This window comes from Ovis canadensis, chromosome 19 (genome assembly GCF_042477335.2).
Source record: "Ovis canadensis isolate MfBH-ARS-UI-01 breed Bighorn chromosome 19, ARS-UI_OviCan_v2, whole genome shotgun sequence".
In the NCBI taxonomy this organism is placed as follows: domain Eukaryota; kingdom Metazoa; phylum Chordata; class Mammalia; order Artiodactyla; family Bovidae; genus Ovis; species Ovis canadensis.
Window position 1 is genome coordinate 57,610,896 of NC_091263.1, and position 16,863 is coordinate 57,627,758.

The 16,863-nt window shown below is 46.3% G+C and overlaps 1 long non-coding RNA gene across 2 annotated transcripts in view; it reads right to left on the bottom strand.

The window, feature by feature from the left end:
* The window catches only part of LOC138424161 (uncharacterized), a 35,666-nt gene that overhangs the window by 2,845 nt on the left and 15,958 nt on the right, over window positions 1-16,863 (bottom strand). Inside the window, exons 4-6 of one of the 2 annotated variants that reach the window (XR_011250666.1) lie at window positions 6,083-6,249; window positions 3,387-3,460; window positions 2,515-2,703 (exon numbers count right to left, since the gene is read on the bottom strand). This is a non-coding gene — a long non-coding RNA (uncharacterized lncRNA). Of the gene's footprint in view, window positions 1-2,514; window positions 2,704-3,386; window positions 3,461-6,082; window positions 6,250-16,863 lie in introns of those variants that run through there. The other variant, XR_011250665.1, reaches the window with a different exon arrangement.

Consider the following 16,863-nt stretch of genomic DNA (forward strand, 5'->3'; position numbering starts at 1 on the left):
TCTGTCCCAACCAGCAGCTTTGAGTCACGCCTGCTTCTCCCACCCCCTCACTTCCCAGCACCAGATCACCCAGCCCTGCCAAGTCTTCCTCCTCAGTGCAGCTGGGATCCATCTCGCCTTCCCTTTCTCTCCGTCTCCACTACCATCGCGCGGGGCCGAGCCACCCAACTGTCCGTCCTGGGCATCTGCCGTAGCCCCACCCAGGCCTCCTGTGCGCTCTCTGCCCCCACACTATCCATCCGTCCTCCTCTCCCCAGCGTGAGTCACCTTCAAGAACACAGAGCTGGCCGTGTCACCCTGCCTCCTTTCAGCTTCACTGTCCCTGGCTCCCAGTGCCTTGGGGATCGGGTCCCCATCCCCTCCCTCCCGTGTGATCCAGCCCCTGCCCATTGGTCCAGCCTCTCCCCTCAGCACCTCTTTCTGCTCTTCACCTTCCTGGCCCCTCTGGTATCGGGAATCCACAGCAAACGTTTTCACTTCAGGGCTGCCATCATGCTGTTCCCTTACCTAAAACACTCTTCCTCAGCCCCCAGGCAAGCCCTTCTCCTCCTCCTTCAGCACGGTGTCATCTCCCCGAAGGTCATCTTCCCTGACCTCCCAGCCCAGCTGACGTCCCCCAGCAGTAACTCCCACAGCGTCAGTCCGTTCCTGTCCACCTCACTGCTTCTCAGCTGAACCGTGAGCTCCCTGAGAGCAGGAGCCATTTTGTCCATTTGGTTCACAACAGCACCCGAGGTCTTCGCCGTGTGCCTGGCTGAGCACCTCCTCGACAGCCATGTGACAGTTCAGTGCATTCCCTCCACGCCCTTCCTTCCCCGCAACCCAAACCCCACGCCTCTCTGCCCCTGGACGGTGTTTAGCTCCTTAAGTGAAGCACAGTCACCACCTCCTCTTTGCACATGCTGTGCCCGCCACAGCGGTGCCCCTCCCTCCAGTCGCTCTGTTCACTCAGCTAACTCCTGTATATTCATCAGGAACTAGGGCTGCCAGGTTCATCAAAGGAAAACACAGGATGCTCAGTTAAATCTGAATTTCAGATAAACAACGAATAATTGTTTAAGTATGTCACAAATTCTGCACTAAATGACAAGCCGTCCTGTATTTTATCTGGGAACTCTAGCAGGAATGAGCACCGGCTCCCCCTTCCTTGGGGAGACCTCCCTGGTCTCACCCCCCCACCCCCGCCACCCGTTCCTGGGCTCCGAGATCATCCCCTCTGCTGCTGCCCCCACTGAGCATAAACACTCAGTCTGTTTATGACTGTCGGTTACCCAGTGGAATGTGACTTTCCTGACAGAGCAGGCCATGTCTCAGCCTTCATTCAGGGAGTCTGGCTTCACCTGGGACAGCCCCAGCCACAAGCCCGGGTGGTGAGGTTTACTGAGCGGAGAAATGAAAAAGCACCAAAGAGAAAAGTGCAAACAAGATGGGAAATGGAACCAGCAAATGAAACGTGGCCCCCAGAGCAGCATGAATCTCTTGGATAACCACAGCGGGAAGCCCCTGCCACCTTACGCCAACTGTGTCACCAGAGTCTCCCCAGCCTCCTGGGGCCCTAGGATGGGTGGGCCAGGTATATGCAAAAAGAAAAGTCCCCCGAACAGACTGCGGAGCATTCAAATGGGAGGTCCTATGGGAACCAGAGAGGGAGTGTATGTCTCAAAGATCCGAGAGAGGCTGAGAAAATCCCCTGGGTTGGAAGGTGCCCCCCAAAAGGTTAGGGGATGCTGACCAACTGCTTGGAGAGTCCAAGCAGGTCATCTGGGGGCTAAACCTACATTCGGCCACTTGGGGTGATTCAATTACCGCCCCCCCCCACCCCTCCCAGGATGGAGACAGTCTTTTAGGACCCCAGGAGGTAAGGGATCCTAAAGCAGCTGTGTGGATTATCTGGACCCAAAACTTGGCTGAGGGCTTCCCTGGTGGCTCAGATGGTAAAGAAACTGCCTGCAATGCGGGAGCCCCGGCTTCGATCCCTGGGTTGGGAAGATCCCCTGAAGAAGGGAATGGCAACCCACTCCAGTATTCTTGCCTAGAGAATTCTGTGGATGGGAGGAGCATGGTGGGCTACAGTCCATGGGGTCTCAAGGAGTCACACGACTGAGCGATTAATACATTTATGCTTCACTTTTCAAGACTTGGCTGAACTCCTCCCAACCACCCCTCCTGAGGTTTGCTGAAGAGCCGAGCGGATGGCCTGTGGAGAAACCCGCTCCACTCTGCCTTTCTCGGTCTTGTCTCGTGTGTGTGTGCGTCTCTCCCTTTCTCCCCCTCAGTCCTTGGGCCACTAGTTTCACTGTCTCAGCTTCTCCTGGGGCTGGTAAAGGCTTCCTTAGCCTTTTGCCCACTGGCTGCCCTGACTGGGAAATCCATTTCTAAACAGTCTCCCGGCTCCACCCTGAGGCCCGGCTCCAGTCCCTCCACACACTTGCCCCAGCCTCTGGGCCACCCTCTTGCAGCCGGCAAGGTTTCCAACACCTCCCCCACTTCCAGCCATGGAGACGCTTTGGTAAATTTGACAAGAGCGTTTCTCCTTTTTATAAGGTTTCTAATTACCTATTATGTCTAATCTTCTCTTTAATCGGCTTCCAAAACTCAGCTTGGAGCTACAGAGCCAGGGGAAGGAATCTGGTTCTCACCAGTGTTGAGAGACAGGCCCTGTGGTCGTCCTTGGATCTCACCAGCCTCTTCACCATTCTGACTCTGTAATTAAAGGGATCAGGAGGTCAGCTTCCGTCTTTAGTCCCTGGAGTGTTTTAGTGGGCCACATGTGAGAAGTTCACGGGCCTTGAGAGTCCTTCTGTGCCAAAAGGGAAGAAAACTGTCTGGACCACGGCACAGCCAGCTGGCACACAGGAGGCAAGACAACTCCCAATTCTGAGTTCTCACCCTCCCTGACAGCTCAGTGCTCTAAATGCTTGTCAGTAACACATTTCAGGCCTCTGCTGCCCTCCTGCCTGTTGCTAATCCAAACCATTTCCTCGGCATGGGTGTCCTAGCTTAGCAAGAGCCTTACTCACTTAGCAGAGCACACCGCTTTTGTCCCCTCTGTCCAGTCCCTCTCAGGCTGAGTCTCTTCTTCTTAACACATCCAAGGCCTCTCTTTCCACATGCCCTCCTGCCTGGATGCTCTCCCCCTACCCCTGTGTACTACGGGAACACCCGTGTACCCCGCCCCCAACACCCAAATGCATCGCTTTTATCAGGGAGTCCTGTGGGACTCTGCCTGAACTACAGCTGTATTACCTTTAGAAAGCCCCTGTGTTTTACACAAGGGGCAAATAACAATATTTGTAAAGCTGCCACAGAAAAGGATCTGTTCATGCCCCAGGGGCTTCTGAAACATAAGGTCTATTTAAAAGGCAGGAACATTATTTTAAACTTACTGAGATGTCCTTGGGTTTCATGATGATGGTGGGGGTTCAAAAGCTCACTGGCTAATAGTGGATTCATTGTTATCCTGGCAAAAAAAAAAAAAAAGAGCACATCATGTAGAGAAGTAACTATAGTAACCGTGTAAAGAGCCATGTTTCAGGATTCAGAATTCTACACGTGTCACTTATTTCCTGTGCCTGACGTCAGGTTCCGAGAGAGCAGAGCACTCGGGGTGGGACTTCAGCTGACTCACTTGGCCCTGCCACCAGCAGTATGGGTCTGGACCCTCAGCCACAGTTCCTTCCATCATGAAGTTGAATAAAGCAACTCTGGGGCAGGGTTGTTATGACAGTGAAGTGAGGCAATTAAAGTCTGAAAAACTCTGCTAATGCAGAGCCTGGCATAAAGTCGGCACACAATAAATTGGTAGCTCTTATTATAATAACTAATTGCTCTACTGCTGATCTGGAAAGATAAATATAGAATCGAAACTCTGGCAGGCAGCGGGAGAACTGGGCTAAGAGAGGGGGTTACTTTTTGAGACTTGGTGAGTTGATTGTTCCACCAAGTTCTCTTAAGACATCTATTTATTTTGGTTGCAAGTTGAATATTGTCCATGTTGATAACAGCAGTGGATAATTAAGAAACAATGGCTTCTGCTAACATCCTTATAGCATTTGTGTAACAAGCTAAATATTATCTTTTTATACCCCTTTATGTATTAAGATAGACCAAATCTGATCCTGTAATGTCACGAGACTAAATTGGCAGGGTAATGTGATTATACAAAATAATAAATAGGAAAGTAATAAATTTTTATCATTTGGAGAGGCATTGTGTCCCCCTCCTCCACCTTGGTTTATTTTGTTTTTTGTAAATTTTGTTACTGAGATATAACATTCATATATCAAATGTGCATAAAACATAAATGAATGGTTTGATGAATTTTTCACAAAGTGAACACACCTTGTAACCAACACTCAGATCAAGAAACAGACTACCACCAGGACGCCAGAAACTCCATCATACACCTTGCTGGTTGATCATTTTTCTTACTTTTCCTCCTCCTTCCTCTTCTCTAAGATACAATTTTCAAACCATTCAATGTATCCATTTAAAATCTACAGTTTGATGAATTCTTCTAAATACATACACTGTGCGGGGGGCTTCGCAGGTGGCGCTAGTTTAGGTAAAGAACCTGCCTGCCAACACAGAAGACACAAGACATGTGGATTCGATCCCTGGGTCGGGAAGACCTGGAGGAGGAAACGGCACCCCACTCCAGTGTTCTTGCTTGGAGAATCCCATGGACAGAGGAGCCTAGTGGGCTACAGTCCATGGCGTCACAGAGAGTTAGACACGACTGAGCGTCTAGAGTGTACAACATCACCACCATCCAGCGTTAGAATACTTCCATCACCCCCAGAAAGTCCTCTGGTGCCTGTTCAAGGTCAACCTCACTTCCATCTCTAGCCCCAGGCAACCACTGATGCTCTGTCTCTTGCCTCTAATAAAATGTTCATATAGAAGCATACAGAAGCCAACATTCAATGGTGTGTTTGTGTCTGACTGGCTTTTTATAATAAAAGATTTAAATATGAATATAGCAAGATTGCAGTTTCCCAACTGTGGCACACGAAAGAAGTTCAGGTGTCACCTAGACATTAGTTGATACCTGAATTGTGTTTTTTTCTAAGATACCGGAAAATAACTAGGACATAAAACCCTCTGTATCACAGATACTGTTGCTTTGAGCCAGAATAGGTTTTAAAATGTATCAATTTAAAAAAACATGTTGGTAATAACATACATAGTGCATAGATAATGTGAAAATTCTAAGGGTGTGTGCAGCAAATGTTGAAGCCAGTCAAATAGTGAGCTAGATTGAGAGAAATCATTTGTCTGAGCTCTGAAATTCTCTACAGATCAATCAATATGCAGGCTTTTAAAAGTAATGTTTAGAATTTTAGGGCTATTCAGGTGTTTTATTGACCATTTCTCTACTTTTTTATTGAGTGCCTTCTGCATGCCAGATGCTAGATAAATGCTCACTTAGAGATTCTAGTCACACCGCTTTTGTACCTACATCATAAATATTTTTTACAGGACTTTGATGGTAAATGGGCTTTCCTGGTGGCTCAGGCAGTATAGAATCTGTCTGCAATTCAGGAGACGTGGGTTCGATTCCTGGGTTTGGAAAATCCCCTGGAGAAGGGAATGGGCAACCCACTCCAGCATTCATGCCTGGAGAATTCCATGGACAGAGGAGCCTGGGAGGCTACAGTCCACAGGGTCACAAATAATCGGACACGGCTGAGCAACTAACACTTTCACTTTCACTCTGATGGTAAACGCAGTGACAACAGGCGTGTGTGGTTATGCACTCTCACAAAGCAGCTGCCCAGCCAGTTCTGGGCTGACACGAGAAAGAACCAGAACTCAGGGAAGGGAGAGAAAGTGTGTTTGAGAGATGAGGCAGTTGGCTCAAGGGAGGGGAAATTTGGACAAGTAGTTTAAAAGAAAGGAAGATGGTTATAGCAAAAGCAGAAGTAGAGCAGAAAACAAACATACTCCAGGGTCAAAAGAGTTGACTCTACTGGCAAATGCAGAGTTGAGAAAGGTGAAGAGTTGGCAACAGGACTAGAAGGGCTGATCCGAATGTTGACTACTCTCAAACAGCTCTGCACTGGACGCCATTGAAACTAACCAGAGACGCAGTCATAATGTCAGTCCGTTGTGGAAGATACAGAGGCCGGCAGGATGAACTCCGGGAGCTGGTGATGGACAGGGAGGCCTGGCGTGCATGCTGCGATCCATGGGGTCACAAAGAGTCGGACACGACTGAGCGACTGAACTGAACTGAACTGAGGATGGCTGGATGGATGACAAAAGGCAGGAAAGGATGGTTGCTCAGATGGATGGTCAGCTGCCACATGTAATATATTCCACGTCCATACCTGTGTTATTAAGTCCTAAAATTAAAGCTCTGTATTATGTGCTGCCTTGACATCTGATAAAACTGGGAGGCCCTTAAATGGTCTAACCACAAGTCTCCTTATCCGTTTTTCTGCACCCATAAGGTCCCCTAGCCAAATAACCTTTCTTGTCGAGGGCATGGGGCACAGTTCCTGCTTAACCCTGAGAAGTGGGCTTCAGTTCCTGCCAGCCCATGGAATTATTCCAAAAAGCCAATCAGATCCTCCTGCAGCAACTAAGTGGCACCTCACCTCTTGTGATGATGCATTCTCAGTTCCCAAGCGTATTCTCACGTGGTCCTGCATGGGTGTGTGGCGTCCTCCTCCCCAAGGCTGGGAGTACCAGTGACTAACCGCTGCTGTCAGCCTCATCTGCCCAGCGGCAAGCGTCGTGTGTTTGGTCATCCCCACAACCACAGACTAGGAATCCCTCCTCACTAACGGGGAGAATGGGAGGTGATCAAAACAATCCTCCCCCATTTTCCTTTGCTAATGGAACTTGCGTTTCATTCAAGGAGCCATCCTCCCTAACATGACTTATCCCTAGCTCAGAGATATCCTAACTGGTTTAATTCCACCTTAGGGGTCTCATTAGACCCTAGCATGTAATTCAGTTCTGCCCGCTGCAATGTAAGGTACATCTGATGGGATGACTGTGGGAAAGGTTTCCTGGTTTCTAAAAGTGAGTGAGTGAGTGAAAGTCATGTCCACTGTTTGCAACCCATGGACCATACAGTCCATGGAATTCTCCAGGCCAGAATACGGGAGTGGGGAGCCTTTCCCTTCTCCAGGGGATCTTCCCAACCCAGGGATCAAATGCAGGTCTCTCGCATTGCAGACGGATTCTTTACCAGCTGAGCTACAAGGGAAGCCCAAGAATACAGGGTTGGGTAGCCTATCCCTTCTCCAGCAGATCTTCCCAACCCAGGGATGCAACTGGGGTCTCCTGCATTGCAGGCAGATTCTTCACCAAATGAGCTATCAGGAAAGCCCTCCTAAGAAGAAGAAACTGGAATAAAAGCCTCCCTGCTCTACCTCTGGATATTGCTGTATCCAGGTAGGATGCCTTTACTTGCTGCTCCAGTTAACCTGTGACCACCAGTAGATACAGCCGACTCGAGAGTAGAATGAGAGACAGCAGGGAAACCTGGGTCCTTACCAACACCAGTAAGCCACTGATTCAACAGCCACACCTTTGAATGATGTTTTTTCTTACTATTTATGCCAGTCTGGGTCGGCATTTTCTCTTCCTTGCGGCTGAAAACATCCTTTTGGCACATCACCTTTAAGCTATATTGGTTAATGTGAATTCCTTAATCTATCCATCCATGACATTCTTCTTTTTTCTCACTCATGGCATTTGTAAAGAGTTTTCAAAAGGACCTTAAATTTAATGTCTAAATTGACAGGTTTAATTAATAAAGATAAGAACTAGGAATTCAGTAACTATTATACACACTCATAATATCCTTGACATAGTTTTTATTATTGCTCCTGTTTTATAGAAATTTTGTGGAGACTCAGACAGGTGTATGATGAGCCCAGATCACACAAAGAGCAAGTGTCCGAGCCAGGATATAAAGGCCAGTTCTTACTGTCTTGCCAAAACCCTGCAGGGCATCCCATTCTGAGTGAGTCTGGCTGGGACTAGGAAATCCAAATGAAGGACTAATTGAAGGAACTTCAACAGGCCAAAAAAAAAAAAAAAAAAATTAACAGATCTAGAAGGGTATTTCTTACTTTTTTAGGGAAGACAATGCTGCCAGCAACTTCTCACTTTTTTTGGCCACTTCTGAACCAGTCACAAAAGTATTTCAAGTGCAAAATTGCTTGTGAGATGCACAATCAATCGGGTAACAGGCATTTATGGAGCTCATAACATCGGCCTGGCAGCTGGAGTAACTGCTGGGCGCTGTTTTACAGCCCACTGAGAGAAAGGCTAAACTATACTACAAATTTCATAGAAGTTTTCAAACTCTATCCTAGGCTTACAGGTCTGGCATTACTGCTGAGCATTTTAGGATGCAGCTGAGCACTGCCTACAAATAAGGATTTGGATTTTAGAGTCAGGATGACTGAAATTCAAATCCCAACTCTCTCACTACTGTCTGTGTGACCTTTGGCAAGTTTCGTATCTTCCTGAACCTCAGTGTGCAGATCTGTAAAAAATGGATATAACCACAGTTCTTAGTTCAAAAGGCAGGTGTGCTGATTAAATTGGATAATTCCAGGGTTCAGAATGTATTCAATGGATGTTAAAAGGAGATTACTTTTTAACATAATCACCCCTTTTTAAAAAGCAGATGCCTATAGTCTCCCATGTAGAAACACAGAGCTGGAGTAAAGGGTGAACTGACTACCAGGCTGGATTATGCCAGAGACTGTTGATCCCCACCGTCAGTTCTTTCTGTTTTCCTTTCTCCCTTCCTCTTACTTGAAAAGGGAACTGATTCTGGGAATCCTGCCTGGAGTCTGCAAGCCTATCAAAGGTGGTGCAACCAGCCCGAGGGACAACCTCAAATATTCCTGGGGCCCCACAATGTCAGGAAAGCAGCAGAGAACCCTGGAGCCAAAGGGGCCACACAGGTGAGAAATGGAATATTTCTTGTCATATCCATAAACAAGGATGTCACAGTCATCTGCAATTTAGGCCCTCCAAATGTGAATTTCCGAGCCCTAAGAGCAACCAGGAAGGAGAAGGATACCTGAGATCCAGCGGCCACCAGGCTGCAGCCACTCCCTATGGTGAACACTGAGGAAAACCGCACGATATTGGCCCCAGATAGCTGACGTGCAGCTGAAACGGATGATTTCAGTGAGCCCAGACACTTGCACCTTCCCACACACAGAGAAGCACTAAATTCCTTAATTTGAGATACCTGGTTTTCTTTAATTCACAAAAATATTTTTGATATTCAGACTATCTGCCCTTTGTTGCAAATTTCTATATAATCCGACATCCCCACCCCTCCCAGCCTCTCCCATGGGTTACTTAACATGCTGTCTCCCAGGCTTGAAGTCCTAAAAATTCCTACTGAATAAGACATAACTCTCAACTTTCAGATCGTGACTACTCATATTTTTAAGTCAACATGGGTGAGGCCAACAGGTCCTGTGACCAACCATGTGACTAATGACCCAGAGCCAGAGTTCTCCCTCTCCCCAACCTTGGTCTCGGTTAAACCCCCAGGACCAAGAGACACTCAGTATGTATGTACTGCCGAGGAGAGGGCGGATGTGCCCAGGACAGACTGCCGTTAGAGGCTTTACACCAGCTTAGCAGGACAGAGACCTGCACTCAGAGTGGAGTTCTAGGAAAGCAAGCCTTATTTCTTGCCCACCTGAGTTGCGAGCTGAGATTCATACCAGCTACAGCAAGAATTCAAGAGTTGCTTGTTCTCAACAGACTGAGGTGAATACAAGGTCTACAGACTCCAGCAAGGAAGCGAAATAAAGGCAAACGTAGCCACCACTACAGGCCTAGCGCCTGGAGAACAGCAGCCCTTTGGTCTGGGATTTTAGGCACAAACACAGAAGCAAATGAGTGAAGGAGGAACAAAGAAACACACCTGGCAGAAAACAGCCAGTACTCACAGCCTTTCACACCCAGCTCTTAATAAATCCAGAGATTTGGGTTTGCAGCTAGGGTTTACCAATTAAAACCGTGTTGCAACACCTTTCTAGTTAGAAGTGGAGAAAGCATAAGGCCTGTGAATTTGAGGATTTGACACCACAGCCTTCTGTGCAAACATCTGACTCACTCTGCCCCTCCAGGGACGGAAGAAGCCAGCTCAGGTTTCACTGTTAGCCCCCAAACCCCACTGTGAATGTCCGTTCTTTCCCAGAAGCAAACTGAACTACCAAATCTGTTTAAATCAGTGCTGACAACCTAAACCCAAGTTTATGAAGCTGCAGGCCACAGAGGAGGCCCTCTGTTCCAGGACTGCACCATGAGGGGTGAGGAGCCCTAATTCAAATGAACCAGAGCTAGATTTCACTGTTTTCATCATTTTAACATTTACATTCTGAGAGCCTAGGGAAATGGATCTTAGAGACACGGAACATTAACCTTTGCTATAGCAAAGTCATGCCTGTCTTCAAACACCTCAAAAAAAAAAAAAAGGTACTCCTTATCTCCATTCTAGCCTCCAGCCTTCTGGAAAGGTCAGAGCATGGGAGGAGTCCTGACAGCAGCGAAATCTCAGGAAATCTTGGGCTTACAGGGATGGCAGCGACCATCTAAGTCCACTGACATTTTATGCATGAGTAAACTCAGGCTGAGGAGAGCTTAGAGTACTTTTGCAAAGTCACACTGCTGGATGGCTGACGAACAGTGACTGGAGTCAATGTTACCTTACTCTGTCTATTTATTTACCATTTCATTTCAGTCACTCAGTTGTGTCCAACTCTTTGCAACCCCATGAACTGCAGTATGCCAGGCCTCCCTGTCCATCACCAACTCCCGGAGTTCACTCAGACTCATGTCCATCCAGTCAGTGATGCCATTCAGCCATCTCATCCTCTGTCGTCCCCTTCTCCTCCTACCCCCGATCCCTCCCAGCATCAGAGTCTTTTCCAATGAGTCAACTCTTCACATGAGGTGGCCAAAGTACTGAAGTTTCAGCTTTAGCATCATTCTTTCCAAAGAAATCCCAGGGCTGATCTCCTTCAGAATGGATTGGTTGGATCTCCCTGCAGTCCAAGGGACTCTCAAGAGTCTTCTCCAACACCACAGTTCAAAAGCATCAATTCTTCGGTGCTCTGCCTTCTTCACAGTCCAACTCTCACATCCATACATGACCACAGGAAAACCATAGCCTTGACTAGACGGACCTTAGTCGGCAAAGTGATGTCTCTGCTTTTGAATATACTATCTAGGTTGGTCATAACTTTTCTTCCAAGGAGTAAGCGTCTTTTAATTTCACGGCTGCACTCACCACCTGCAGTGATTTTGGAGCCCAAAAAATAAAGTCTGACACTGTTTCCACTGTTTCCCCATCTATTTCCCATGAAGTGATGAGACCGGATGCCATGATCTTCGTTTTCTGAATGTTGAGCTTTAAGCCAACTTTTTCACTCTCCTCTTTTACTTTCATCAAGAGGCTTTTTAGTTCCTCTTCACTTTCTGCCATAAGGGTGGTGTCATCTGCATATCTGAGGTTATTGATACGTCTCCCGGCAATCTTGATTCCAGCTTGTGTTTCTTCCAGTCCAGCGTTTCTCATGATATTTATTTACCATAATGAACGTCTTTTGTTTTCTATTTGGGGGCCTCTGTGGTTGTGTGGGTCACAGATGGGAACAAGGCCCCAATTTACCATGTGGAAGTCAGAGAGGCCCCATACCCCTCTCTCTCCCCACTTCCTGGAAGCAAGGGTGTAGCTTAAGACTCATCCAAGAGGACACTTCCATTCAGCCCTACCGACAGCAGCCAACCTGCCCACGGCCATCGTGTTGGTTCTGGCCTAGGAACAGAACACTCTGGCCAGAGCTACATGTCCTAGTGACCAGCTTGCTCAGTAACCAGCTGCATAATGCACAGTTTGCCTAAACATCAAATACTCTTGTCAGTATTCAGTCAGCTGTCATCTGCTGCTGCTTTTTTTTTTCTTGCCAACTTTTGGACATCTTTACAAATTTGAAAAATTAATTTCCTCTAAGGGTTTTTTTCCCCTGCTAAATTTTGTATTTCTGATTAACTATTTATGAATGTGTTGCTTTTTATGAACAATGAAATTGTTCTTTATTGTAATGGGAGGCTTTTGATAATATATGAACCTTTGAACACACTGTTAGGGACTTTTTTGCAAGTGTGAATAACAACACTTTTTTCTAAGCTGTATGTTTACAGTAAGAGACTTTTACTGAACTTGACATAAGATATTAAATTCAGAATAATTCTAAGTGTTAAGCACAAAATGGAGTGACCTTGGTCAGCAATTGATCTGACTTTAGCAATGGGATGAAACCAGGATACCTCCTAACAATTAATGGTAATTAATGGCTGACTACAATGAACGAGTCTATACTAGACCTGATGTGTAAATACTGCGTTCATACTCCATTCAGATCCAAATGCAAGTATTGAGTTTAACTACAATAATGAAACAACTACATGTCAAAGGCTGGGCTGAACATGGCAGTTTTGTTCTCTTTTAGTTCTGCTCCCTGAGGACAAGGCCTCATCTTTGTTCACCACTGTGTCCTCAGCCAGCCCATGGGAGATGCCCTCTTACTACCTGCAGGACAACCAAATGGCCCTGTTAGTACTGTTATAATCTATCACCTGAGCTGTACAGGGGAGCAAATTCAGGTTCAGTTGTTACTACTTGTCCAAGGACATCAGGAAGGGCAGCATGACCTGGAGCCTGCATTCCTGACACGAGGAAGTGTGTGACCTGACATCTGGACCCTAACAACTGAAGCCTGGAGGGCAAGGGCAGGGTGGACAGACACATTCATGCTGTTTAGTACTGGGGACCTGGTGAGCAGGGTAAGCACAGAAGCCCCTGGGAGGAGGTGGTTCTGAAATGACTCTAAAAGGTGTCGAAATGACTATTCTCCGAGGTAGAAGATTCCACAATGAGACCAAGCTTCCTAGGGAGCCTTGGGACAGAATACAAGCAGGGGTCAGAGGTCCGGGGTACACCCCAGTGGCCGGTGCAATGTGTTGCGGCTTTCCAACCAAAGGTTAGCTTGATGGTGAGGGAAGAATCATTCTGAAAACCCAGGATGATAAACGTGGGGCCTCGTGGACTAACAAAGAGATTAGTCCTGAGCTCTCTTTTCTTCTCCATCTAATGTATATTAATTTTCTCTAGAAATTAAAAATATCTCAGAGTCTCACGTGGCTTTGGCCTCGTGCCGTTGTGCTAACACTAGTCAATAGCATTCTGTATGAAAAGAAAACTGTGGATGGGAATGTGAAATGGTACAGCACTCTGGAAAATAATTTGGCAGCTTCTAAAAAGCTAGGCATACACTTATCCTACAATCCAGCGACTGCAATCCTGGGCATTTATCCCAACGAAACGAAAACTTATGTTCACACAAAAACCTGTGCAAGACTGTTCAGAGTCGCTTGCTCTGCAATAGTCCCAAACTGGAAACAACCAAAAAATGTCCTACAATAGGTGAATGATTAAACAAACGGTGGTACATCCTGACCATGGAATTATATTCAACAATAAAAATGAACAAGCTAGTGATACAGGCAATAACTTGGATGGATTTCAAGGGCTTTATGCTAAGTGGGGAAAAAACACAAAATTTCATGCTGCAGGATTCCATTTATATAACATTCTCAAACTGACAAAACTCTTGGGACTTCCCTGGTTGTCCAGAGGCAAGACTCTGCGCTCCTAGTGCCGGGGGCCCAGGTTCAGTCCCTGGTTAGGGAACTCGATCCCACATGCCACAGGTAAGAAGTTCCCACATGCCACAACTAAGATCCAGCACAGCCAAATAAATGAACATTTTTATAAATAAAGAAAGATTTTAAGTTATGTACTCACTATTATACTACTGTTCATTTTTATACAGATTCAGAGATAATGTGATGAAATCTTGTCTCCGTAAGTTACATAACAACCAGACATAGAATAAGGCTAGTATTATTAATTCACAGACACCTTCAACCCCAGTGTTTTATAGTTCTTTCAGTTTAGTCGCTCAGTCATGTCTGACTCTTTGCGACCCCATGAATCGCAGCACGCCAGGCCTCCCTGTCCATCACCAACTCCCAGAGTTCACTCAGACTCACGTCCATCGAGTCGGTGATGCCATTCAGCCATCTCATCCTCTGTCATCCCCTTCTCCTCCTGCCCCTGATCCCTCCCAGCATCAGTATTCTCCAATGAGTCAACTCTTCGCATGAGGTGGCCAAAGTACTGGAGCTTCAGCTTTAGCATCATTCCTTCCAAAGAAATCCCAGGGCTGATCTCCTTCAGAATGGACTGGTTGGATCTCCTTGCAGTTCAAGGGACTCTCCAGAGTCTTCTCCAACACCACAGTTCAAAAGCATCAATTCTTCGGCGCTCAGCCTTCTTCACAGTCCAACTCTCACATCCATACATGACTACTGGAAAAACCATAGCCTTGACTAGACGGACCTTAGTCGGCAAAGTAATGTCTCTGCTTTTGAATATGCTATCTAGGTTGGTCATAACTTTTCTTCCAAAGAGTAAGTGTCTTTTAATTTCATGGCTGCAGTCACCATCTGCAGTGATTTTGGAGCCCCCCAAAAATAAAGTCTGACACTGTTTCCACTGTTTCCCCATCTATTTCCCATGAAGTGATGGGACCGGATGCCATGATCTTCGTTTTCTGAATGTTGAGCTTTAAGCCAAGTTTTTCATTCTCCACTTTCACTTTCGTGTTTTATAAAGGAGGTCTAATGAAGATCCCCTGGAGAAGGGAAAGGCTACCCACTCCAGTATTCTGGCCTGGAGAATTCCACGAACTATACAGTCCATGTGGTCACAAAGTGTGGGACACGACTGAGCAACTTTCACTTCACTTCAATGTATTAAACACAATGGCTTTCCTTTGGTCAAAAGAGAATTTTTTAACTCTAGTCAAGTAATCGACATCAAAATGTCCGGGATGCTATGAAGTGTTTCTTGTGCCTGGAAGTGGAGAGTTTTATTCATCCTGTGAAAGTTCACGGTACAGCATGTGGGTGAAGCTTTCTGAGCAACCTTTCCCTTCGCTGCTGCAAAACCAACATGTGGGCTCAGAGTCTGAGCTTTGCTTCCCACAAAAAACGTGGCTAAGGCCAGAGAACAGAAGTATTTACACTTTTAGAGGACCCCTTCTTCATGAGTCACGTGGCAGCAGCCCTGAGAAGCCCTTTCGGAACCTGCGGCAGCTTGCTGCTGCCAGTCAAGAGGAGAGGGTGCCCTCTACAGGTGAAACTGGGGAACAAAACAGCTTCCGATCCCCGGGAAAGGGTCTGTGGGAATTCACCTGCATGGCCTTTTCTAGGCAGCACCCTTAGAAGCTTCCGAAACCTAATGTCTATCAGTGCAATACCAGACATAATCTAAGCGTGTGTGAACACACTCATAAAATTCGCATTATCTCTGCAAGGAAAAGCAGGAAACTAGTCGCAGTGCTTGTCTCCTGCGAGGGAAATGTCATAAGAGAGATGGGGATGGGAGAAATTCACTTTCCCTACCCCCAGATTTGGGATGAAAAAGTTTCAAACATACAGAAAAGTTGAAAGAATAGTATAATAGTACAACGACCATCCTGACCACTTAGATTCCACAACTGTTACCATTTACCGTATTTGTTTTATCTCCACTATTAATCTGCCAGAATTATTCAATTAGAGGCTCATAGCAAAAATCTTTATGCCCTCTGAATTCTGTATAGAGTATATCATCAATAGAAATAAATATATTATTAATAACAACCACCTCTGAGAGAAGTTGTACATTAAATAAGATACATACAGTATGTAAATACCTGCCACAGTGCCGAGCACAGAGCACCCGCTCAATAAATAAATGCTAACTATAGCCATTCTTGGGCTTCCCTGGTTGCTCAGTGGTGAAGAATCTGCCTGCCAAGCAGGAGACGCGGGTTCAATCTCTGGGTCGGAAAGATCCCCTGGAGAAGGGAATGGCAACCCACTCCAGTATTTTCGCCTGGAAAATCCCAGAGGAGCTTGGCGGGCTACTGTTCGTGGGGTTGCAGAGAGTCAGACATGACTTAGCGAGTGAACAGCAGCAACAGCATCATCATTCTTGTATTTCCCTTCTGTTACTCTTAGATTCCATAGTCAACTCATCGCCTTTGCTCAGCCCAAGGCGAGCAGCACAGACAGGACACGGCTGTCATGGAGCAGGTGACAGGGTTCTAAAAAGCTCAGTGACTCCAACCTGTCCAGGCACCAAGGGCCCCCAGAAGGGCCTGGCGTCTGGGCCTTTTCCCAATGTAGCCTTTTTCCCACTTTTCCAAACTCTCAGCTCCTGAAAGGCTCCTGGAAGGTCCAGAGCAGAGGGTCATCGTACGTTGTAGGAAAGTGACAAAGCCTAGAGACCACCCTGTTAGAGGCAGGCCGGAGAGCAGGGAGGAGGCAGAGGGCAGCCATGACACCAGACCCTCTGGGCTGCTCTGGGAAAATCCCTCCACGACTGCAGATATTAGACCACCTCGTAATGAGTTTTCCCTGTTCTCTGATCTCAAAAAAGTACAATAAATATAAAATACAACTCAGTATGTAGTAAAAAAAACCACACGCTATCTAGATTTCTAAATATGTCAAACAACATGTAATTCATAATATGCACATATTCAATATAGTATACATATATTAACATGTTAACATGTATAATAATATACATGTTATCAGATAATATATAAATTAAAATGAAAGTCACTCAGTTGTGTCTGACTCTTTACAACCCCATGAACTGTAACCTGCTAGCCTCCCCATGCATGAAATTCTCCAGGGAAAATACAACTCAGTCTGTGGTAAAAATGAAGTAGAGATTCAATGCTAGCT